This window comes from Ambystoma mexicanum, chromosome 4p (assembly GCF_040938575.1).
Source record: "Ambystoma mexicanum isolate Mex_15411 chromosome 4p, UKY_AmexF1_1, whole genome shotgun sequence".
NCBI lineage: Eukaryota > Metazoa > Chordata > Amphibia > Caudata > Ambystomatidae > Ambystoma > Ambystoma mexicanum.
This window is the reverse complement of record NC_090927.1, coordinates 1214173802-1214199221: the sequence shown is the minus strand read 5'-3', so window position 1 is coordinate 1214199221 and position 25420 is coordinate 1214173802.

The window sequence follows — 25420 nt, the reverse complement described above, 5'->3', positions numbered from 1 at the left end:
TAAAGCGTGGCTTAAACCAAAGCCTTTTGAAATCCCTTAGCAAAACCCTATCACCCAAATACAATTGTGGTGGCTTCAAAAGATCTTTATTTGCTTCTGCATAGTTGGTTTCTCCTCTTGCTTCAGGCCTCGCCCATTGTGCCTGCAGTTGACGAAAAATAAAAGAGGCACTAGCCATCAAGGAAGTGGTGTATTCGTACATTTCCTGACCCAATACATCAGAAATTATTTCAGCATCTTTCAGTGCCCTAGTGGGAGGAGCAAGGGGAAGTCTCATGTGCTGTCCTGTCACCACTTCATGTGGGGTTAAATGGTGGTCAGACCCTGGTTTATTGCACAATTCAAATAATGCTAATGGAAGACAATGCAGCCAACTCTTATTGAGGGTCTTTCTAATTTTGACAATGCCTTCTTGGAGCAGCACGTTGAGGTGCTCACACATCCTGTTTGCTTGCAGGTGTCAGGCACAAGAGAATTTGTGTTCATTTCCTAACGAGGTTGTGATGTGTTGGAACATTTCATTTGGCGAAGTGAGGACCATTGTCTTGCCGCAGGGCCTCACACACACCCCATCATGGAAAGATTTCTCAAACCAGGAACTTTGCTGCTCTAAGGGCATCGGGATGGTAACAGGGACTTGCTTTGATCCATCGGGAAAAGGGGCACACAACCACTATCATGTAGCGGTAGCTCTGGCATACTTGGAGCTTGTCAACATAGTCAACATGCAGGTGCTGGAATGGACCCATGAGTTGAAGTATTGCTCCTCTCATGTTGTAAATTGTTTACAGACTAGGCAATTTGTCAGGAATTCTACCATGTGTTCTGCCAAATTGGGACAGAACCAATCCATCCTGGGCAGGATCCTGGAGAAACTGGCCATCTCCCAGCTTAATCTCCATGCTGAATCTGCTGGTTGTCTTCATGACCATCAGTCTGGCTCTAGAGCTGCCAGAAGCATGGAAACTGCTCTCTTGAACATCCGTGAGGACCTGCTCTCGAACCTTGACTCTAACACTCCATGTGTTCTTATTTTGCTAGATCTATCTACTTCCTTCGATACTGTCAACCATATCATCCTGCTCAACCGTCTCCGTGATAACCTGGGTATCACTGGTCAGGCTCTCGTGTGGCTGACCTCTTTCCTCTCCAATCAACCCTCCCAGGTCCAACTGGGGTCTTTCCTCTCTGACATCTTTTTCTCTACCTGTGGTGTCCCCCAGGGATCTAACCTCTCTCCCTGGCTTTTCAACCAGTATCTGGCACTTCTCACCCACCGCATCACCACTCTCTGCCCCAACTTTCAGTGCTATGTGGATGATACTCAGCTCATTTTCAGGCTACCCCCGGCCTCCTCTTCTCCTTCCCTCATCTCTGACTGTCTTTCTGCTATCCAGGACTGGTGTGCCGCCAATGACCTCTGCCTTAATGCCAGTAAGACTGAGATTCTACTCATCGGCACACCCACCCCCTCCTTCCCTGCAGCTCTCTAGCCGGCCTCTCTTGGCCCTCTCTCCGCTCCTACCTGCAAGGCAAAAAACCTCGGGGTCATCTTCGACTCCACACTCTCCTTCTCTCCTCACATATCCGACATCTCTAAGAAGTCACACTACCAGCTACACCTCCTCAGAGGTATCCTTCCTTTCCTCTCCTTCCCCCAGAAGCTCACTGTCTCTAGAGCCCTGGTTCTCTCGAAGCTTGACTACTGTAACAGCCTCTATCTAAATCTGCCCGCCTCTACTCTCCGCCCTTTGCAACTCATCCAGAACAGGACTGCGAGACTTGGCCTTGGCCTCAAGCCCAGGGACCGTATCTCTCCAGGACTGAAATCACTACACTGGCTCCCAGTGACTGCGAGGATCAAGTTCAAAACCCTCTGCATTGTCCACAAGGCCTTCTGGGACATACCGTCAACTATCTCTTCCTAAATATCTTCCTTCTCGAGCTCTTCGCTCATCCGCTCCCTCATGGTCAGCCGCTTCTCCAAACAACGAGTTGGGGGCAGATCTCTCTCCGCTGCAGGGGCCTCCCTCTGGAACAGCCTTCCTGCCTCCCTGAAACTTGAGGAGAACCATTTCCGGTTCCGGAAGCACCTCAAAACCTTCCTCTTCGCCTCTGCTTTCTCTCCCCCTCTCCCCTGCTAAAGTTACTGAAACTGCACTGAATCTGCCACTCTCCCCAGCACTGCCTCCCTGGCACCCCCTGCACTGCAGGAATGTGTCTGTTTCCCTACAGCCCCCCTTCCCAGCACCTGTCTGCACTTACCTCGCACTTGCCAACAGCTGGCCCTTGTTATTTATGCTGTATGCTATTAACTCTGTACTGCACTTTCCCCTCTCCCTTTCCCCTTTACACTTTCCCTTCCCCTTTACCCTTGCACTTTCCTGATCATAATGACACCTGGCCTAGTAGAATCGTTATCTGTCTCCCTGTGTTCCCCCCCTGCCTCGTCGCGCCTCGAAACACTCGTGTATAGGTGCGTTACAAATGCCATATCATATCATATCATATCTTTCCAATATGAGCAGCAAGCACTTCCTTCCCTATATGGGTAGGATGGTGTAATTGTGTCAGTGCAGTGTGCAATAATGAGAATGGCATTACCACTGTTCCTGTGTTATTTTGCCACCATACGGCATCTGTTGGAGACACTTTACATCCCCTTTTTAGCCACTACTCCTTTTCTTCCCTGGGTGCAGCTACCTGAAATTCCATAATCTGTTTCACTGCTAATTTGTTATATCCCTCCTTTAGTATAATTGTTTGTGCATGATTGTGCTCTAGTATGAAGCATTCACTTCTAAAATGTCCCCAAAATAGTCTTCTGCCTCGTTGCCCCTAGAGATGGGGTCCTCACCCCTCGTGTGTGCTTTGCGCTTCGCCACTACATGCGCAGTGAGTACTGGAATGCCTCTATCATTCTGCCCAATAGGAGTGCATTCTTCACTGGTGACCCATCAGCACGTCTGAAGCCCCCCCTCAGCGAACGTGACAGCCCAGAATGCACTGTGTATGTCACATAGGCTGAATCTGAATACACTCTTACTTCCTTGCCTTTGCTGTGCTCCAGTGATAATATTAAAGCTACTAATTCTGCTGCTTGTGCTGATAAATGTGACAGTAGATGTGTTCTTGTCATCACTTCACACATCCTGTACTTTCTTAATCTCACTAATGCTATCCCAGTATGTCTTTCCCAAGTTGTTTGGTCAATTGTTGACGACCCGTCAATTTAAAGCATGTTTCCCCTCTCAAGTGCACTCTGCTGTACCATTGGAGTGGCACTGAATTTTTCTATGTTGGCTATGCAGCCGTGCACATAGTCGCCCTCCTATACGGGTTCGAGGATGACAGTCGTCGGGTTCACAAGTCAGCATCTCACTATCTTGAGAGCTGAGTTTGACAGTAACTCCTCATACCCTGAAGCTCTCTGTGTTCTTAATGTGATTTTGGGCCTTTCCAGTATTGCAAAGAGTGCATGCTCCACATAAAGAGTGGTGCTAAATCCCATGGTAACACTCGCTGATTTGTGTACTGCGAATGTGGCGGCAGCCAATGCCTGTTTGCATGCGTAGTGTCCTCTCATTACTGGGCCTAATTTCCCACTTTAAAATGCTAGAGGTTAGTGCCCCATGCTTGTTTTTTGTGTCAGTACTGCAATCATAACCACTCCATTGGAGTGCGAGAATAAGAAAAATTCACTTTGATAGTCTGGGATCCCTGACACTGGAGCTGTGCATATTGCTTATTTCAGATGGTCAAATGTCTCAGTAATTTCTTCTGTCCATTGCAATGTACCCTCCCCTCTGTGTGCTTCCTTTAGTGCACACAATAAGGATGTAGTGAAAGTGCTGTAGTCAAATACCCATGCTCTGGGGCCCTGTTACACGGCTCATGAAAAATGGCGGGTGCCTGAAAGTGCTCCGGCGGAGGCTCTGACATATGACCATAAATCCTGCACTCCAGTACCGTTGCCGCCTGACATTTCGATGAAATATTGAAACAGAGCACTTGATGCACGCGACAATACCAGCAGAGTCCTTAGGGACCTCCCAGATCCAGAGATTCCTGCATGCACCTTGGGTGACCCATGCAGCAAGGCCTCGGCCTGGCGGACAGCCCATCCTCCACCATCGGCTGATTCGGCACCGCCTACTGAGATCAGCCCATGGGATTCAGCGGATTTACACTGCAGCATTCGCCGCACCTCATGTACCCATTGCCTGGGGTGACACCCGACTCCAGCTTGGAAGACCGCTCTCCCTTGCATTGCACGCCGGTTACCCCCGCCAGCCCAGAGGAAAGGATTTGTGGGAGGAGACCTCCTGCTTCCCGCCTGCCGATCGCAGGGCGCACCGAACACCATACCCACACAGGGTTCTATATCCTGGCGGCTGCGCCTTGTGTGAGGCTGGGTCTGCTCTACAGGCTGTGGGAGCACCATCTACAGCCCTCCCCTGCGTGCCCCGACCTTTGCCCCACCAGGGGCGTGGTGCAGCATCCCCCTGAATGGGGGGCACAAGCTTGTGCTCCGCGCAGCCTTCAGTCGCTGACACGCTTGGGAGAGCGGGGTACAGGGCGACGGCTTCCAAACCGAGGCGTGGGGGCCTCGCCTTTACACCTACCCCAACGACATGAGACCCGTGTAGAGGGCGCTGCATAGGATGCCAGGAGGAGGCTGGACCGATGACCGGACAACGTCCAACTCTTCACTAACGATTGCTGCGCGGTGAGTAGTGGGCCCACGAGGGGGGAATCTCTGCATGCTACCCTTCTCCTGCCCCAACCTGGGAGACAGAGAGACTCACTTCCCGCCACCTGAGAGTTCCCAGCCCTCTCCGACCCAATTGCTGGGGAGCTGTTTCCTGCGGGCACGTGGTGTAGGTGCAGAAGCGCAGAGTCAGCAATCCTGCCACAACGAGGCCTGGAGCTGTCAATTGCCCCCATCTCTGCTCCTATGATAAACCTCAGACCACTTAGCTTCAATACTGGAGTGGATGTCGGGCTGGTCCTCACAACTTTCGGGGCCACCCACACTACCCAGAGCGTACTTGACGGGGGTACGCCCTGGAGCGCCACCCTCGCCTCAACAGCCCTGCCACAGCTACTCTATACACATCAAAGTTGGGGCGCAGGGGAGGTGTGTTTGCCACTGCCAACCATCTATCCAGACCAACGACATATGGAGGCCTATTGACCACCCAGGGGAATGTCAACAAGCTACAGTTCAAGCCCCCCACACAGGACCTATGCCCCCCTCCCTATGCCACGGCAGAACCTCTACCACTAGCAGTGCACCATTTAAACCTCGTCTGGACATCCTGAGCCCCACAGGTGCTCTCTCTCCTCCCCCTGGTCTGTTCCCTACCGCTGGTGTCATTGCGCCTGCCTGTGCTGCAGAGACAATCAGCAGCCCCTACCCTGACGGAATTCTGCTGCCCCCCCCTGGCAGATCACAGGAGACCCCATCTCAACTCAGATGGCCCAAAGGCCCCAGTGACACAACAAATAACTTGCTCACGGGGAGACCCTGGAAATGGGCAACCAAAAGGAACAATAGAAGATGGACCAATTTGCCAGAACAGACCGTGACTCACCACAACAGGAGGATGACGCAGGCCCCTCTCATTTGGACATGTCAGCCCTCCACCAAGCACTGTTTGCGTTAAAAAGCAGCACAGACAATTTAGGTGCAAAAATGGATGCGCTAACATGCAAAGTAGACGTCTCAGCGATCCAAATTGACAAACTGTGCGGCAGGATGTCGGAAGCGGAACACCGGATTGGGGACGGAGAGGATAAAATCGCGGAACTCCAGAGAGAGGTTGCATCCCTACAGCAAATGGTCAAAAAGGTTGTGGCCAAGAATGATGACCTTGAAGGAAGATCGAGACTAAATAATATAAGAATCACGGGGGTCGCCAATTCCACTCCAATAGACAATATGGAACTATTTGTGAAAAAACTGCTCAGGGAGGTCCTGGGAAACCCACCAGATACGGACCTGTTCATGGTGGAGCGGGCCCACAGCTCCCTGGCAGTTAGACCACCCCCGGGGGTCCCTGAGAGAGCTATAATTGCCTGCATTTTCAACTATCGGGACCGAGACATCCTGCTTCGTGCGGCTAGAGAAAAAAAAAACCTTGCGGTGGGGCTCAGCAACGATACGACTGTTTCCGGACTTTAGTCAGCAGGTACAAGTTCAGAGGAAACCCTTTAAATCTGCCAAAAACATCCTGAAGAAAAAGGACATACGCTATTCAATGACGTACCCGGCTAAACTCAGGGTTGTACATTTTGTTCTTTACATCTCCAGAAGCTGCTGAACGATACGCTTCGGAAATCCCAGACGCAGGGGCCTGCCTCTGTCAATCGCCCTAAGCCGGACCGGTGATGATCGGGTCATTTTCTTGAGTGCAGCAAACCTGCAGGAACCCCCGGACATCGCCCGGGGCTCCACTTGGCAACTACTGGAATTACCAATGAGTATGGAAATGTAATTGTGTAAGACAAAGGTGGCAATGAGCCTCTCATCAACTGGAGACACAACGGCCGCCGGCCACCCCCATGCCCAGCGGCAAAGTAACCTAGTTAAGGTTTGATGTTTAGAATCATTTGGGAGGGGGGAAGCTGATTTGGCCGGTAGATTGGGGTTTCTGGCGTGGGTGTGCAAAGGTGGGGCGTGTTTACAGTTTTGCACTAGTTGGAACACAGGGTTCAGAGGGGAGGGGTGGGTGGGAGCTTTCTTCCAGGACATCAGGGTCCTTAGCACACACAGAATTAACCAAGCACCTATCATATTATCGCAATCCCAGAACATTGATTATATCTTCTTCAGTCGCTAACCTTAGTCCAGACTTAACATGAAGCACCCGCAGGGGATAGACACTCCTTCCAACGCGGATATTACCCTGGTCACATAGAACATTCGCGTATTCACCAATGGGAAAAAGACACGTCTCATTTCAAACTATGTTAGGAATCACTTTGTCTTCAGGAAACTCACTTGGGGAAGGAGCACAAACTCCCTAGACTTTCTGGTTGGGGTATCCACACCTACGCACATTCCCGGAGTATGAGGTGGTGTGGACGGCAGATTTCAACATAGCCCTGTTGCTGATGCGAGACAGGTCCTCATCCATACAGTGGACTCTCACCTGAGTGGCCCAAAAATGGACGTCCATCGCAGCAGATTACGACCTGGTCGATATATGGCGCCTCCACCATCCTGACAGCCGAGAATTCACTTTCTACTGGAGCATACACCGGAGTTCCTCCAGGATAGAGTATATCCAAATGTCCCTAGAACTGGCCCGGGTGTCCAATAGAGTGCTGATCTTGCCCTGAACCCTTTACGGCCACTCCCCAGTCATGGTGCAGTTCACTGGTCCGATCACCACTCCCAAACAACTCCATTGGAGATTCAGAGCCCGAGCGCGAGAGGACATAGCATTCCGCGAAGATATCCACCAAGCTATTTCTGAATTATTCCAACTAAACTCTGACTTGGAAACATTGAAAGTGTATATTCGGGGCAGGTGTATCTCCCAGGAGGGGGGCGTCCTAAAGAGAATCCGCAGAGCCATCTTGTACAAAGAAAAAGACTTGAAAAGTATGGAGAACTGTCTAGCCCGAATGGACTCCCCTGAACTTCAGGCTAAGATGGAGGTCAAAAGACAAGAGTTACGTTTGCTGATGGCCAGTGAGGAAAGATTCTTGGGTGACCCTATAGCGGCCGCTAGATACATGAACCATCAGGCAGGAGCTACACTTAGATCCCATAATAGAAGTTGAGACATCCGAAGGGGAACCCACCAGAGATACCAGGAGAATAAATGACACGTTCCAAAAATACTCTGAGAAGCTCTATGCGACCCACAGTACAGCAGGGCATGATGATATTGTACAATATCTAGATAGGATCGCCTTGGGGTGGCTGGACCCAGAGGACGGAACGCAGCGAAATGATCCCCCCACGGATCAGGAATTCCTTAAAGCTATCTGCTCTCTTCCCAATGGTGAGGCCCCTGGAACGGACGGCATTACCGTCGAACTATATGAAACATTCCCGGCCCTACTCATTCCCCACCTACGCAGCGTGTTCGAAGCATCCAGCCCGACAGGCGTGCTCCCCGAGTCCACCAGAGCTGCCATTGTGACGGTCCTGCTTAAACCAGACAAGGACCCCAAGAAGTGCTCGTCCGTTTGTTATACGCGGCCCGCGTGCCTTGGTGTACACCATTGGTAAACAATCAGAACATATTCATCCATTTTGGGGCACTAGATAAGGTTGCCCTTTCTCCCCTATGCTGTTCGCCCTGGCAATTGAACCAGTGGCGTGCGCCCTGAGGGAATACCATGCCCACAGAGGGGTTGTACTCTGCTCACATACATCCATTGTCTTGCTATACGCGGATGATATGTTAATATATGTTAAATACCCGCAAATCAATTTGAATCCTGTGGTAGTAGAAATCACCAAATTTGGCGCTCTATCAGGCCTGCAAATTAATTGGACCAAATCTGAGGTACTCCCATTTACTGCAGGGGTCTCCGCACACGACATTGGCAATGCCCTTGCCTGGTGTACACAGGGAATCCACTATTTAGGCATTTGGGTGTCCACATCCCCAGTAAGGCTATATGAGGGGAATTACATGGCAGCTCTATAGTACCTGGAACACACGGTAGACACATGAGTGCATCTTCCCATCTCCCAATCAGCATGTATCTCACTCTCCAAGATGGTGGTCCTGCCAAAATGATTTTATGTCTTTAATAACATCCGGATATGGCCCCCCGTGACGTTCTGGAGCCGACTAAAGAGCATGATGACTTAATTGATTTGTGCCGGGAAGCAACCCAAAGTCTCATTAGACACGCTATGTTGATAGAGCCCCAGGGAGGCTTGGATGTCCCCGACCTCTACATACTACTTGATTGCCCAGGTTCAATGTGCAATCTGGTGGTGGTCCCCCACAGACGATCTGCCCCACACGTGCCTCAAGAAGGCTCTTGACCTCCCAGATGACCTCAGAGGACTCCTATGGGCCAGGTTGGAATGGTACACAAGGGCAGAAGTACAACCTTTAGATATCACCCTCAAAGTTTCGGATCGCCTGGCAAAATGGGCCAGGTGGGACAATGGTACTCCCCCACCATGGCTATATACCACACTCGAAGAATACCACTTACACACAAGGCTATTTTTATACATTGCTCAAATCTCCAGGCCCACACAATAGGAGATATCATATTTTGGGACGACCTCACATCCAAGGGAGAATGGACCCCCATCACAACATGCCTCCCACATCTCCATTAATTGAATGCACCACAGCGCCGACATCCACCAGGAAGTTGATCTCGAGCCTATATGGTATGGCCTGGGTGCTCAGACCCTCATGTCCAGACCAGTATAGAGGCAAATGTGAGGGCAACTTGGGGGATACACTAACGAACGATCAGTGGAGCTTAATATGCGCCCAAACCAAATCCATTTCCATTAACAATAGATGCCACCTGATTCATTTTAAATTCTTACATCAGATGTATTACTCTCCTATTAGCCTGCACAAGCTGTTTCCACTCAGACCCCCGAACTGTAAGAGGTGTCACCAGACACCTGCAGGTTTTTTCCATGTCAACTGGCTCTGCCCGCAGGTTCAGCCTTTATGGTCAGGCGTAGATGAAGCAGTCTCAAGTATGATCGACACCCTCATACCACTCACCCCTGAAAGTTGGCTGCTGGCCCTAGTTGAGTCAAGCACCAGGAGCGAGAAACTCCTTGTCGGTATGGCCGGCGTGGTTGCTAGATCACTAGTGGCACGAACATGGGGGACAACAGAGCACCTACATTTCAACACTTGCTCAATCAAATGTCGAGTTGTGAACAGTGGGAGACACAGTACAATCTGACGCTCCCACTGAACAGTAAAGCTAAGTGCTACTAGGCAGCTTTTGGGAGTTACATGTCCAGGGGGGCAGTTGTTGAAATCGAGCCTAGTGTACAAGCACCTCCTGGCACTCCTCATGGCTCCCCCTCGAGGGTTGCACCCCAGTGATAATCTTCAACTGAGGCCACTGACTGCTTAATGCTTCCTCAAGGCATGGAATTGACTGGGTCCACGATTCATGGACAAATCGCTAATGTCAATGGTGCCGAGCTCACAGAGATTGTGGTAATTTGTGTGCAAGACAAAGATGTATGTAAATGTTGACAGAAGGAGGGGGGAGGCGGAAGGGGGATACGGGCACAGTGCCCCTAGTTGGTATTATTATGTACTTTTGTATATGCAAAATGTAATAAACAGTTTAAAAAAATAGCCATGGTCTGCTGTAATTACATAGTCCTAGAAACTGCTGCAATTTTCTCATGGTTGGCGGCTTTGCTGTCCTGCATATCGCCTCTGTTCTTTGTGGTGTCACTTTTTGCCAGTCTTTGGATACCTCTGCCTGGCAATATTGTAATTTAGCCTTGTCTACCGTGTACCCCTTTTCTGATAGTACAGTCAACATATGCACTGAGTCATCTCTACTCTGTCTTGCTGCAAATCAATTTGTCGTCTACGTATTGTATGACAACGCTCTATAATTTTACATTACCTAAGTCCAATTGAAGGACCCTGCTGAATAAGGAAGGCAATTTGAAGCACCCTTGAGAAAATATTGTTTGTTTCCACTTCTTATTTTTACATAGAAATGAAGTTAAGTCTTGTGAGTCTGGGTGTAATGGTATAGAGAAGAAAGCATTCTTCAAATCTATGACCGTGAAGTATGCAGCTTCCGTGGGAATGCTGCACAAAATTGTCACTGGATTTGGAACTAAAGGAAATACTGCTTCTACAATATGGTTCAGAGGGCTCAAGTCCAGTATAAAATGCCATGACCACCCTATTGCCTTTATGACAGAGTACACCGCCATGTTTCACGTGATTCTGATTGTATTAGGATGCCCTGCTTCACTAGTGCTGCAATTATCTCATAATACCCTTGTCTGTCTCCCCGGACATGGGATATTGCCTAGCTCATGGTAAAACAGTTCCTGGCTTCAGCTTTATTTTCACTACTCCTATCCCTTTCAGTGGCCCCACATCATAGCGACACGTGGTCCATAAAATGCTGGGGACCTTTGCCAAGTCTTCCTAGAGAAATGTTGGTGCTGCTTGTAGCATCATTGCCATTCTCTGTGTTACCTCTCTGTAATGTATTTTCACCCATAATGTTATGCTAATTTCAAACACTACCTCGTGATCTGATCGATTGTCTTTGAACAATTCTTCATCTGTAACTGTAGTCAATCTGTACCTTTCTGACTGATCGCCATGGTTGCCCTGTGTCATCTGTCCATCTACTGCTATCCGATGGTCTCCCACTATTACTGACTCTAATTCTAGTGGCACCATCATCCCTTCCTTCTCGTCTAATGGTAATTCTGGCCTGAACATGTACTCATTTGGAAGATGCCACATTTTCCCCTGAATCCCTGGCCATGTTATTTTTATTTCAGTACAATATCAAATGGTTCCTCATCTGCTGGCACTCCCCTCTGTACCTTGTGTTCACAATAAGCTTGAATAGTTTCCCTCACGTTTAGAAGGTATATCCCAGATGTGGAACACACTATCCCCTTGTCAGTGGATGGGATGGTCAGGTTAAGTTTGCTCATGATGTCTCTCCCCATTAGGTTTACTGGTGTCTGTTGGGAATACAGTAAGGGTAGAGCTAGGCCATGCTCTCCTATAGAAAGTGCAATATCATCTGTAAATGGAACCAATTCCGCCCCCCAGAGAATCCTTGAGTATTCTTGGCATCGCCTGACATGATATACTTCCCTTTAACGATGCAGGATCTAGTCGCGCCTGTGTCTACAAGAAAAGAGAATATTTTGTCACCTATCATCACCCCTATGTGTGGTTCCTCTGCCGGGTTGGGTGTTATCGATAGGATGGAACACATCAGGTCCGTCTGTGGGGTGTGCAAGGAACTCATGGTGGCAATAGTAAAGACAGACACTAGTGGTCACAGTTCAAGGGTGTTTATTGAACTGTAAATGCAGGGTGAAAAAACACCCAACCTAAACCTTAATCTAAGATGGGAGCAAGCGCCAACCATCAAATGAAAAATAAGGCAGTCCTAGTGGTGTTGTGTCAGAATAAAAATGCCTATATACTAAGAAAAATCTATTGCCAATTCCTAACAACTAATTACAGAAAGAGTGTGGGATAGGGTTGCAAAATAAAGGAAACAGTGTTCAAATAATAAGTCAGGATGTGATTGCCTTGAGGTGTCCCTTCCCCACGTTTTTAGCATAGGACAAAGTGGTACTTTGGAGCACAGCACACGCTCAAGCCTTCCCAGCACGAGCTGACAGTTCCATTCCAGCTGCTACAGCTGTGTAGAGTATTCCATACAAAGGATGCAACCGATTGGAACAATTTACCACTAGAGCTAAAATTAGAGTCTACATACACCATCTTTCGCAAAAAACTTAAAACATACCTGTTCATGTAATTTCTGATTTAGAGTAAACATAGCCATTCTCTGACAGTGCTTGTATGTTTCATGTTGCGTCCTGTTTCTGGTTAGTTCTGGGTTCCTCTGTGTCTATATGTTTGTTGGTGCCCAAATGCCTTCGGGCTATTTGGCGTGGTACAAGCAAATAAATAAAATTCATAAAAGGACTTTAGACTTTGCCCCTTATCATTAGCAGCCCTCTGCCAGGTTCACTCTTTCTAATCTTCACAAAATACACTTCATATATTAATCTTCACTATGCAGGATTCACTTCCCTTAACTTTCTCTGTCATCTTTATAATCACTTTGACCTCTAGCTCGGAAAGGGCAAGGTCACTTCTCTCCTTGTCACCCTCCTTGGTTTGCGCTGTCTTTCTCCTCCTCTTTAACTGCCGTGCTGAGTTAGCTCTTATGTCGTGCGGACTGCGTTGCTTGTATTGTGCTCTTGTGCTCCACCTTTTATCCCTGTAGTGAAAGTGAAGGGCTGTCAGGTGTGTGTCTGTCAGGCCAATTGCCTGACTTTGCCTGACCCTTTGGTTTGGACATGTCAGATAAACAGTTTTAGGGTTAGTCTGTGGTTTTCTATTGTGTGAATAAGAGTTTAAGTTGGAAAAGGTGGGGTTTTGAGTGTCAGCATATCCTACATGGTAGGATGGGGAAGAGGAGTTGTAGGGAATTACAACCCTCGTATCAAGCAGGTTGATAACCTTAGATCAAGGAGTTTGATAGGAATGCTTGGGATTGTTATTGTGAAAGGAACAGGGGGGATTGTGGGAATGGTAGTGTTTAGTCCAAGTAGAGTGGGTGTTCGGGACAGAATAACCAGAGGGGGGAAGAAGAATGATTAGGAGTATTCAGATAGGGAAGAGGAATGATGGTTTATGAATGCAACTGGGTATTCGATCCTTGGGGCGTTTCTTATATAAGGAGGGGTCCGTAGATTTGGGTAGGATAGATTTAATGTAAGAAAGGGGTGTAGATATGGTACAGCCCACAAGGCCTCAGGGATCTTCCCCTCCTCACCTTCTTCCCCAGTATAATACTGCATCTCACCTGAGCTATTCCCCGAAGCATAACCCTGAGTTCTCTTACCCAGGTGAACCTCCCTCACTTGTCCACCCCCAGGTTTGGGATCTGAAAGTCCCAGTCGATCTCTGGCCACCTTAATAAAGTATTCTCGAGGTCCTTCTCGGAGAATACGCTCAGGGTTCTCACAGCTGTCCTATTAAGGGTAAAATGACATTCTGTTTCCTGAGAATGGGCTGTTCCCCACTACAGTAACCTCCCCGAGTTTCCTAATGGTAGTCATTGCCATGGAGTCCGTGCGTGCCAGTGTCCCATCGTTAAGCTGTGCAGTGTATGATGGCTGTGTGTTATTCTGCATCTGTGTTAACTGTGGTGCCTGTGAATACTGTTGCGCTGCCACCTGCATTTGTGGTGTCTGCATCATGGGCTGTTGTGTCTGCGGGGATGCTTTTGGTGCCTGTCCTTGTTGTTGTATCTGGTCCTGGGCATAATACTCATTCTGTTCCCTGGATATGGTGCTGGCTGGTATTGCATTACCTCATTCTAAGGCACCCCCCTCTGTGTCTGCATACCCTAGGGATGTGTCTGATCTGTCCACAAACATGTGCATGAAACACATGTGTATGAGCACAATACAAATAAAATATCATATCATACCCAGCACTGGGGTGGTTCTCTTATTTGAATCTGATATCCTCCAGAGAACCTTTCTGGACCCTGCTGCATTGGTTGCCCGTACTCACGATACCCTCCTGAATATCCCCCTTGGCTTTGTTGCATTTTATGCCAAAACCTATGTCCCCTTGGTGGCCCCCCTCTTCCTCAGAACTCATGCTGTGCATCCCCCCACCCCATGATCCCTCCTCCTCTGTGTAGCAGTGCGTATTTTGTCTATGGTGTGCTCTGTCCTCCCATGCTGGTAAAGACTGCCCCTTCTATGGTATATTTAGACAGTTTCTTCTGCACTAACTTTGCCTCCTCCTGCTTCCTTTCCTCATGCTTTTTCCTAACATACTTTCTTGCATTAACCTGCAATAACCTGCAATAATGTACTACTGTAAGTTGTATTTCTGACCATGGTTTTGCCCACCAATTTTTTTAGTTGCCTTTGGACCTGCTCTGGTAACCCTTGGCATAATATATGATCGAATAATGACACTGTTTTGTTCCATGTTTCTCGTGTTTCAAGGTGCCATAACTCTTGAATAGCCTGAATATATTGTAAGGGGTCTTCGTCTTGCCCCCTTCTGCATGCCATAATTGCACTAATATCTGACGTGTCTGTGTACTGTGTCCATAGAGCTTGCCATATGGCCACTTGGCAGTTGGCAAATGGTAAACCAATGTGTGCCATATTCTGGGATGTTACTCCTGGGTACCCTGCCCTTCTCCTTACATCATCGTCAGCCTTTCCGAGGGTCACCACTAGTAAACCTTTTATGTCCTCCACTGCTAACATTTGCCCTGCTGTCATTCTCTCCATTTCATATATTGGTTTCCTTGCTCCCGCGGTCAACAAAGATAGCCTACACCTCAGATTTTCCTTGTCAATATGTTTCCAGGGTATGTATTGAGGTTGCTGCCCTCCCTTTTCCAGTAAGGGGAACTGTGTCAGCTCAGCTTCCCCATCCAGTCTCTTGTTGTCTCTGGTGGCGGTGCATGGCCTTTCCACTTCTGCCCTCCTTTGTGCTGGAAGGTCTCTAAGTCTCTGTGCATATGGGGTTATGTCATCTATGCTGCGTGATGTAGCCCAGGATTGTCGTCCTTGTTACCCTGCAATCCCTGCTTTCTCGTCCTCACTCCCTACCAAGTCATCTTCTGACACGGTGTCTCCCAAGTCACTGCTAAAATCGTCATGGAAGCTCAGTCTTTTTAATATCTTTGCTCCCTGTGGTTCCCCTTCTAGGTTGATTAGGTTCTCGCAGTCAGCCCTCACGGAGGACCATGTGTTGGTTTTGTCTGGCAGCATTGCTGTCCTATAATATGTATTGCAGCGCTCTTGCTCTGCTTGCCTATCACTTCCCACATTGTCATCAAAAGTGGTTGATCGCAATCTTAGTCTTATGTCTCTAACTGCATGCTCCTCCTCCTTGCATTTGCACTCTCTTGCCAGCCACTTTATTTTTCCCACTTCCTCCTTTCACTCTTTACTAAAACTTTCCTTTCCTTCGCGTCTTCCTGCCTTCTTCTCTCTATCTCTTTGAGCTATCTCTTTCTCCTCATCTCGTGTTGCTTCTGTTCTTTCTCTACTGCCTTTTGCTTTTCTCTTCATACTCTCTCGTGTTCCTCCTCTTCCTCTTTTTCTTTTCTTTCCGCCTCTTCCATTATCCCTAACCACTCTCGTGTTTCCCTGCTCTCTTTGCAACCAGCTACTTTCTTACTATCCCCTTCTGTTTCTCCCGCTGTCTTACCATCTGATTTCAAGAGTATTTGTCCTGCCACTCACACATTGTATGCTATATTCTGCAGCCTCTCCCTTGTGCTCGTCTGGGTCTCCCTGAGCACCACTTTTCTACCTCCTGCTAGTGTTACCCCTCTCTGCCCCTCCTCCTTGTTATATGGTGGAGGTGCAAACGTTGGATTTGTGTACCCCTCTGTTGCTTTCAATTCTCGTATGTGGTACAGTCCCTGTGCCCATGCAGCAGCCCCTTCATTCTCATGGTCAGGAGAGGGCGGGGGAAGTATGCGCAGAGGGATTTTCGCCCTGGTGTCTCCTGTTGGCTCAGCATCCATTGATGCATCACCACAGTCTCCCCTGTCGTCCTGAAACATTTACCAGAGCTCAAATATCACCATATGATTGCTCAACGTTTTCCTCTTATAAGCCTCTTGTAAATGTGTGTGTAACGGTTGCTGCATATTTTTGGAGAAGCTCATGCCCTTTAGCCATGGCTTAGACAATTTACCTTCTGTGCTCTTCATCCATTCTGTGCTATATGTACAAATCTTGTCCTAATATCGGCAAAGGGCCTTACATGGGTGCTGTAGGGGCATAACCTGTGCACCTTTACCACAATACATTGCTTTTTAATACTTACTTGACCTCAAGTCTGTTGTTATTCAGACACAAAAATATTTGTGATCTTGTTTTTCATGCACTTTACAGATATCAGTTCCTTACAAATATCACAAGCCTCTCTGGCCCCTAACTAACGTTTTCAGGCGTGCTCCGCGCACCACCCTTCTGCAACTCTCTGCCTCCACTGGCACACCCAACTATATTGTACATGTGCTTCCATGCACCACCACACAGCAGCTTACTGCGTCAATTTTTTTATTGCCAACACACCGAATTCTTCACCTCCTTGTGCTCTCCTAGTCCTATACACAGGCTTCCCTGGTGACATCACCTCTTTACTAAGTAAGGGAATGATAGAAATCACTAACAGAGCTCACAAGGATGTTCTTCCATTACACAGATATTGTCAAAAACACAACATATACCCACGGCTGTCGTCCTGACTCCTAACAGGGAATTCCAATATTTCACGTGCTCAATCTATACCTACAGCGTCGCCTTGTAGATAAAACACCTCAGCGGGACTTAACCAGAAGAACACCTACAGAAATTTAAGCTAGCTCCATCTTCTAAGCCCTTTACACAGGAATACCATCATCCATGACCGGAGCCAAAATGCTCAATCCACAGGGAATCCAATATTTACAAAACTTTTGTCATCCGTACCCTTAAGTCAATAGTCTAGGCTAACTGCCTTAACATTTTACGCCAAGCTCAAATATCCCCTAACCACAAATAAATGACATCTACCTCAGCTCCTTTCTCCACTATACTTCTCAATGCTCAACAATACTTCACCAATACCCAAAAATGCTCATCACGGCCCCACCCATAACATTTCTTTACCCCCCACAATTGCTGTGTGGTTTAGCCAATATTTACACTCTGTGATCCACTGACACTGCTCCCCAAAGCTGCCACACCGCCCTTCTGGTCTGCTGGGCTCCACACAGACCGCAAATAGGATATTTCCAAGATGGCTCTTGATGGCCTCTGCAAGGGGTGTACTCCTGTGTGGTCTCGTGGTCCTCTGTGTGCCTCACAGCCCTCAAGGCACTGCAATGTAAGAGTTGGCTCTATGCCAAACGGGCGTAGTGAACCATCCCTCTGCTAACAATTGTTGTTTAGGTATACCAGAGAGGACCGTGGTTCACACTAGGCATTCACCGTTCGGAGCACCCAGGGCCCAATGAACCCTCCCCGGTATACAGATGAAGGACTCAGCCAAGGGCTTGTTAGAACTTTCCTTTATTTTCCATAACAGACAGGGATCATTCAGAAAATGGCAAGATCTCCAGCAATCACAGCTTCTGAGCGAGTGTCAGGGACTTTTGATGAGGTCTGATGTCACAAGTCGGGGTTCTTCCACAAAAACCTAAGAGCATGCACAATTGGGTGGTTGGGGTGGTATTACTTATAGGCGGCACAGATCGATGTTAGCTAATTGGCCCTCTCATGTCAGGTGGCTTTGCCTGAGCCTTCCCCAGAAACTATCTAATACATTGTTGCCGGGTCACAGGATTACCATTAGCCCTTGCCCTTTGACATCCACCCTTGGATTAGTGTTCCCTGATTGGCTGGAGCTGGTCTCCCCAGGTCTGGGACCCAGCTCTGTTCTCAGCACTCTGTGCACCTTCTCAATGTGATGAGAAAGACTATGGGCCTCATTATAAGCATGGCGGCCCTGGAACTATGGTACCGGTAAGCATGCTGGTACCGTAGTTCCCAGACCGCCATACTACGAGCTGTGTTCACGGGAGACTGTCAGCCCACCAGGTCTGGCCTGGTGGGCAGAGCGGCACCCGCGAGCACAACTCGTGGATGCACCGGTACGTTATGAATGGTGCCGGTGCATCCGAGCTCCCCATTCCCGTTCAGCCCTATACGGCCGAATGGGGATGGGGAGGCCCTTATTACTGGCACCCGCGAATGGGCAATTACTGGGTCTGCCAAACTCGGCATGACCCGGTAATTGCCCATTCGCGGGTACCCGAAAAAAATGCAATTCCAGCGGCAGCCATGCCTGTTTCACAGGACGGCTACTGTCAAGGTAATACTGATGCCCTGTTTGTCCCCATTGTTGCCATCAGTCTAACCACTTTGCCTTACAGAGAGCCAGCAGGTTGCAACGTTGTAAAACAACACATGTATCACTTTGTGTCTGCTTCGCTGGGAACTGCTCCTCTTCCCACCGTGGGTGAATGGCCATTGTTCGGCTCGGCCACACCATCTGGGTGAAGACTGCAAATTTGAGCTTTTTGGTCTGCAATTTATTCTGCTATTTTGCAGGTGGCTCCTTGTCTTAGGAACGTTCTGCAAGTCTCTGACCTTGGATGCGAGCACCAGCCCTGTATAGTGTGCTGCAAAAATCTGTTTTTCTTCGTCCCATATTCTGAGGCCTGTGGCATCATGTAATTCAACTATGGTTATGCTATGATTTCTATATATCTATATTGCTTTAGGTTCCTTATCGGTTAGTTGTACTTGGTCCTTCCAGGTTCCTTATACGATCCTGTAGTTGGCTAATGAGGGAACATAATAAAGGCTTTCGCCAGTATCTATATGGATCTGTCCTCTATCTCCAGAACTGTGTAAGAATGTTCTTCGTGTGTGCACGTGTGTGTCGGTGTAACTTCGGGCAGGGATGCGATTTGCCTCATAGCTAATGTTACTATGTTGTGGTGTCTCTAATGATGTCAGCACAGTTAGATAATTGTCATTAGTCGATTAGGTGTAGTACGGCACCTGCGTCCATGATCAGGGAGGCACCTGTAGGCAGGAAGACATCAGTTGGAAAAGGTTTGAATGGTTGTCTGAGAGAATATCTGTTTGCATATGTGGATGTCCCTTCTGGGGGATGGCCAAACAGTGACTGGCATCATGCATTTCTGGCTCTTTGGTCTGTCATGCTTAAGGGGGTCAAGATGGCCATTCCAGGGACCCTCTCTTCAGTGTGCACTGGCTGCAGGCCAGCACTTACTAGAGACGCTGATGCCAGCACTGTCAGTCGAAGCATGGTCCTGGTCTCTTATTCACAAATCACCCATGAGGCATGCATAATGGTGAGTTAGCAGAGTCACTGTAAAGGTGGACCCCATACGACATGTCAAGAGCAGCTTTTGTCATTCATACTGCTAAAGTGAATTCATGGTCTTGGAATCGTATATAGGTGCAACAATCATTCCTCACATGAATGCCTCATGTATGGGTGATTTTGTTGGGGCATCAGTCCATGTCTATGAGCAGCATCCTTCCAAGATGTGTCAGTATTGTTCTTCGGCCTCCTTAGACTGAGACCCATCACTTCATCATCTACAAAACTCATGACACGATGAGCAACAGAGCCCTCGTACCACATCTGAGTGGGCGATGTTGCTTCCATGTCATTCCACATCAAACAGAATCCACATGTCAGGATGAGTATATATGTCTCAAGGACAAAGACAGGGCAATGTTTGTGTGATTGTCGTTAACAGTGACGCAAGCAACAAGGTATGTGTCTGTCATGTATCGATTGATAACCACATGCAGGCCTTATATGTCAAACTGGTGATACAAACTTGCTATTTGAAAATGAACATGCATGACAAACAATGCATACAGGCACACTTATTGGCGTGAATCAACTCATAATCTTTTGCATGGGCTGTCTACAGACATATCATTGGGAGTGCACCAGATTGACCCCTTGGAATGATGACCCACCATCAGCTGATTTCATCTATGAAATGATGAGTGTTGGCCCTTGCAATTTACAAGTCAAGTTGTTTGAACATAACACCTGCAGCACAGGGCAGTGGGCTGTTGGCACTCATACCCTGGCAGGCTGGTCACACCACAGTGTGTCATAACAGTCAGCTTTCAAATGCCCCCTGATGAGGCATTCCATGAGGGCAGGTGACAGTACACACATGCAGCTCAACAACAAATGATGTGCGTTGACAAAATATGCCACATGTACTTGATGTACAGTGCAAGAAGACAGGCCCCATGAATGTTTCAATAATTGATTCATGTGGATGAGGAATTTACGGATATAATACAGCTGTACTACAACACATATATGGGTTGGTCAACCATAATTGTCCACACATATGAAGCACACAAATGCAACTCACTAGATGTATCCTCATAGGCCTCCACACCTCCCACACCTTGCACCTGCTCACTGCTGATGAGTTGACTCATAGAGTCTTCCATTGGGGTCCACTGCTTCTCCTCTGCTGCCCACTTCCAGTGGACAGTGTAGAGGCCATGTTGTTACTGAGCTTCTGCTTGGTCCTTTGCGTGAGGTCATTAAACTGCTTCTGGACCTGTTCAGCGTTCCATACCTCCACACTACATGCATGATATGGCATGTGACCTGCTTCCAATGTGTCATTTGTTGAGCTGGAGTATTAGTGCTGCCCGCAAACTGGTACATCTCATGATGGTGTTCCGTGATATAGTGTACAAGGATCTGGAGCTCCTCATCAGTGAAGTGCCTCTTCCTCTGTAAACCCTTCTCCTGTGCCGCGTCTTGAGGTGGCACCCCTTTCTGCTCTGCTTAGACCTAGTTGTCCTAGGTGGTGCTACTTCACCTGTCTGCCTCCGACCATGTTCACGTGCAGGTGCCAGGTTGGCCTCCTGGGCTGGGGTAGATGTGTCCTCATCAAATCTTGTCTTCTCCCTTTCCCTTTTGGGGCCTTACCACTCATGGTGCAGATGAGGAAGGGAGCAGTCTACATGATGTACTACATAGATGTGTGGTCCAGCAAGGTTGCAATGTACCCCAAAAGCAAAGATGTGCAGTACACAATATGCAGAGACACCCTGGGAGCCAAAAAATGCATACGCAAAACCTGGAAAGCTTCCAAAAGGTGAAAAAAGTGGTACACGATACGCAGTGGCCCCCCTAAATAAAAATATTGCATACACTGTAGACTTCAAAATCGACACAAATACACAAGCTTATGCACAGAGGCAAACCCCAAAAAGAAAAATGTGGTACACGCTACTTGAAGGAAATGAATGGCTTGGTTGGGACCCCCATATACATGTCTGCGAAACTTGTCAGTCTTCATACCTTCATGCGCACAACCAGTGATGCACGTTGATCCCCTTAAATATCACTGTTATTGCCATGAGCCACAGAGGCATCCCTCATGCAGCGTGTAACATGTGTTACACGCTAAGGGCCTTTACTCTGTATTCTGCTGCCTCCGATGCGAGACATGGACAACACCCCTTCTCCTGCCTCCAATGCCAATTCTAATGTCTTCTCCTGCCCTGTCATATTATATGATATGATAGTTTATTTATATTGCGCCCATACACAAGTGTTTCAGGGGGCGACGAGGCAAGGGAGGGGTACAAGGCAGGATAAAACAATAAAAACACAACAACCTTACTAGGCCCAGTGACATTGACTACGCGCAAGTGCAGGGGAGAGGGAGAGGAGAAAGTGCCAGGGGCAGGGGAGGAGTGGAAAGTGCTGAAATAGGAGTTAAAAATAACGACAGGTAGTGTGGTCGGCAGGTGGCAAGTGCAGAAATGAAGCACAGACAACGCTTTTCGGATAAGCGCAGGTAAGGGGACTGTAGGGCTGCAGATACAGACTGAAGTGCAAGGGTTGCGAAGATGCAGTGCTTGCGAGCAGGCGGATGGGTATATGGATGTTGGTGATGTCATGTTGGAGCATTGACCTTTCAGGGACATTGATGCAATCTGTCATGCCGCTGCATATGAAGTCTGAGTTGACATGTGATCATGCCATGTGCATGTGCATGTGCCTGGGGTTACAGCATACTCGTGTGTGCAATTTGTGCATTTATGTATTGCATGCTTACTGATCAGGCTGTAAGGGAGGCATGTTGGTTGATGTAATTGTGTGGACAGAGGCCCAAACAGATGTCTGCATGGCCATTCTGTGTGTATTCAATTATGAGCGTCTACTGAGATCCAGAATTCCACTGGTTCTCTTACCACCAATGTGTTCAGAGCAATACCCCAGTCCATCTGTGCTTCCATGTATTCTGTGGTTGGCCAACCTAGCAGTTGACTCCCTGCCCACCAATCTGCCCCTGTGTCCCTGAGCCATGACTCCTGTGGCAACACAGCAGGTTGCAGTTGGGTCACCTTGGCATTGCCATTGTGCCATACCATGTTTCTTGGTATGCGTCTGTGGACCGGCATCTATGTGCTGTTTTCACATGTGAATGTGCCATGACTGTACTCATCATTGACCCTAGAGTGGTGTGTCAGTTTTCATGGGAATTGCATGGACATGTTGTGTGTGGCTGTTGCTGGTTGACCCATGGGGACTTCATGTTATTGTAAAAGTTGTGTATGCCACATATGAATTCACACTGTTGACTGATGTCAATGTTCTATGTCTGCTTTCCTGCAGTTACTGCAGCTGGTAAAGAGGATAAAATCAGTGCTGCGGAGTGTGGACACAGGGATAGAGGCACCAGAACAAGGTGCAGCCCGCAGCCACTCCACATGACACCTCCTCTTCGGGGAGCGATGTGGCTAAGGGAGCTCCTGGATAATCATGCGTGGCTGCTAGGGCTAAGTCCAAGGAGGTGAAGGAGGCATGGGACACCTCAGCAGTGGTGGGACAGGGTGATGCCACACAGGGGCCATCCACGGAAGAAGACATCCTGGAGTCATAAAGGTTGATGGAAGTGGAGGTAGAGGAGGTTGCCATTGCAGTCCAGCCCATGGGCTCATGTGGGGCGTCGAGAAGGGTGTGCATGCTACAACCTTTTCCCAGGGGCATGAGGCTGTGCAGGCCACTGTGGAGGTTCCTGCACAAAATGCTGTCCCGGGGCCATCGGATGCAGGAGTGCTCACTTTCCGGGATGCCTCCACCCAGAGCAGCATCCCTATGCCAGCCGATGTGTCCATCTGGGATAATGTGCTGCCCTTGATGGCTGGTCTCCCGAGGCGGACCAGAGTCATATGTGATGATGTGCAGGCTACTTGTGGTATGCTTGTACATCATCACAAAGAGATTGTTCGCCTTATGGTCTTGCTAGCAACAATGATGTTCTTGGGTCGGGTCTGTGGGCTGTTCTCTGTAGTGGCCCCCTCCTCCACTTCTGCCTCTGTGCACCAGTCATCCTCCAGGGTACCTTCCAGGCCACATTCCAAGACAGCCACCTGTGCACCAGTCACACCACCGCTGCCCGGTCTGGTTGAGCTTACGCACCTTCTCAAGGTGGAGGTCCCTTCAACATTGAATGAGGCGGTCACTGTGCCTACCGAGGCACCAACACAGACATAGGCAGTGGAGGGTCAGCAGGATCCTCAGAGCATTGCAGGTACCGTACACCCCCAACGACAGTGTGTTTGGAGGGCATGCCTACACAGCTTTCTCTCTGCACGGCGGCAGCAGGTGGCAACCATGTGTAGGCAGACCGTAACAGGGGATACCTCTCAGAGGAGGCATGTGGCACTTTAGAGGATGGAGGACCATATGGGGGCCATGCAGGCTTTGCCAACCATGTTCAGGTGCTACCAGAGTCAGCTGGTGGCAGAAAGGCAGTGGGCAAGAGAGGCTGCGGTGCTAGTGGCCAGGGCTACGCTGGTGCTGCGGGCTGCCATCTTGTAGGCAACTTGCAGATCGGCTGAATATGCAGAGCAACAGATGGTGGCCACCCTCCAGATAACAACGGAGGCCCACCGGTGGGAGGAGGATGTGGCTTGTGACTCAGCCCTGGTTAAAAAGTTGTTTTAGATTGGAGAGGACTAGCCCGCTACCTTTGTAAATAGTTATTTAGGATTAGGTTTCATTTTTGACTTTTTCTTTTCTTCCCCGTACCTTACAGGTTTTACAGCACTTCATTCCACGCTTCAAGCATTCCATTTGTCTGTCTACGCATTTAATTTTTTTATGTTCTCCCAGTGCATCTGTTCATTTTTCGGCATGTGTGTTGTGTCCTTTGTGTGTCATGTTTATGCTGTGATGTTTGCTGGTGGAGGGGTGCACATGTGCCATGCATGTGGGGGTGTGACCATCAGACAGCTTGAGGGTATACTGGATGATTTTCATATTCCATTCTATGTGCAGGGGCTATGTGTGTGTGGCCTCAGTGTGTGAGTTTTGTTGGCATGGGCGATTCAGTTTTGTGTACGATGATGTACATTTGGGTATATGGGTATAGTTGTGGTGATGTGTGGGTGTCTTATGATGTTTTTTGTTGTATGATAGGGTGCTGCCTGGGGTAGTGGTGGAGGTGGGGGCCTGGTGGGTGATGTCAGGGCTTGAGGGGGCTGGCTGGGGTGGTGGCATAGGTGAGGGGGGCTGGTGGGTAGTGTCAGGACTTAATGGGGCTGCTATGACTTAGGGGTGTATGCCAGCAGTTTGGGTACTTTGGGAGATGGTCCACAGTTTCACTGCGGTGCAGCCGTGACTTACGGGTGACCACACGCAGTTTCACAGGGTGCAGCCATTACTTAAGGGAAACTGTGTGCAGCTCTGCAGTGGTACATCCGTTACTTATGTGATGCAGCGCGTACTATCACAGGGGTGCAGCCGTTGCTTACGGAGGACATCGCGCAATTTTGCAGGAGTGCAGCTTTTACTTATGGGGTGCTTTCAATTTTGTAAGTGTGCAGCCAGTAATTACGGGTCGTCACGTGTAGTTTCCCAGGGGTGCAGCCATTGCTTACAGTGGACCGCACAGTTTTGCTGGGGTGCAGCCATTACTTACGGGCGTTCCCGCATAGTTTTGCCAGGGTACAGCCTTGACTAATGGGGGACCACATGCATTTTCGCCGGGGTGCTGGATGGTGGATCAAAGGTGGTCGTATAGGTTGGCGCAAAGCTTAGTCTCTGGCTATGGTTTTCTACTTGCATGTGGGCGTGCTGTG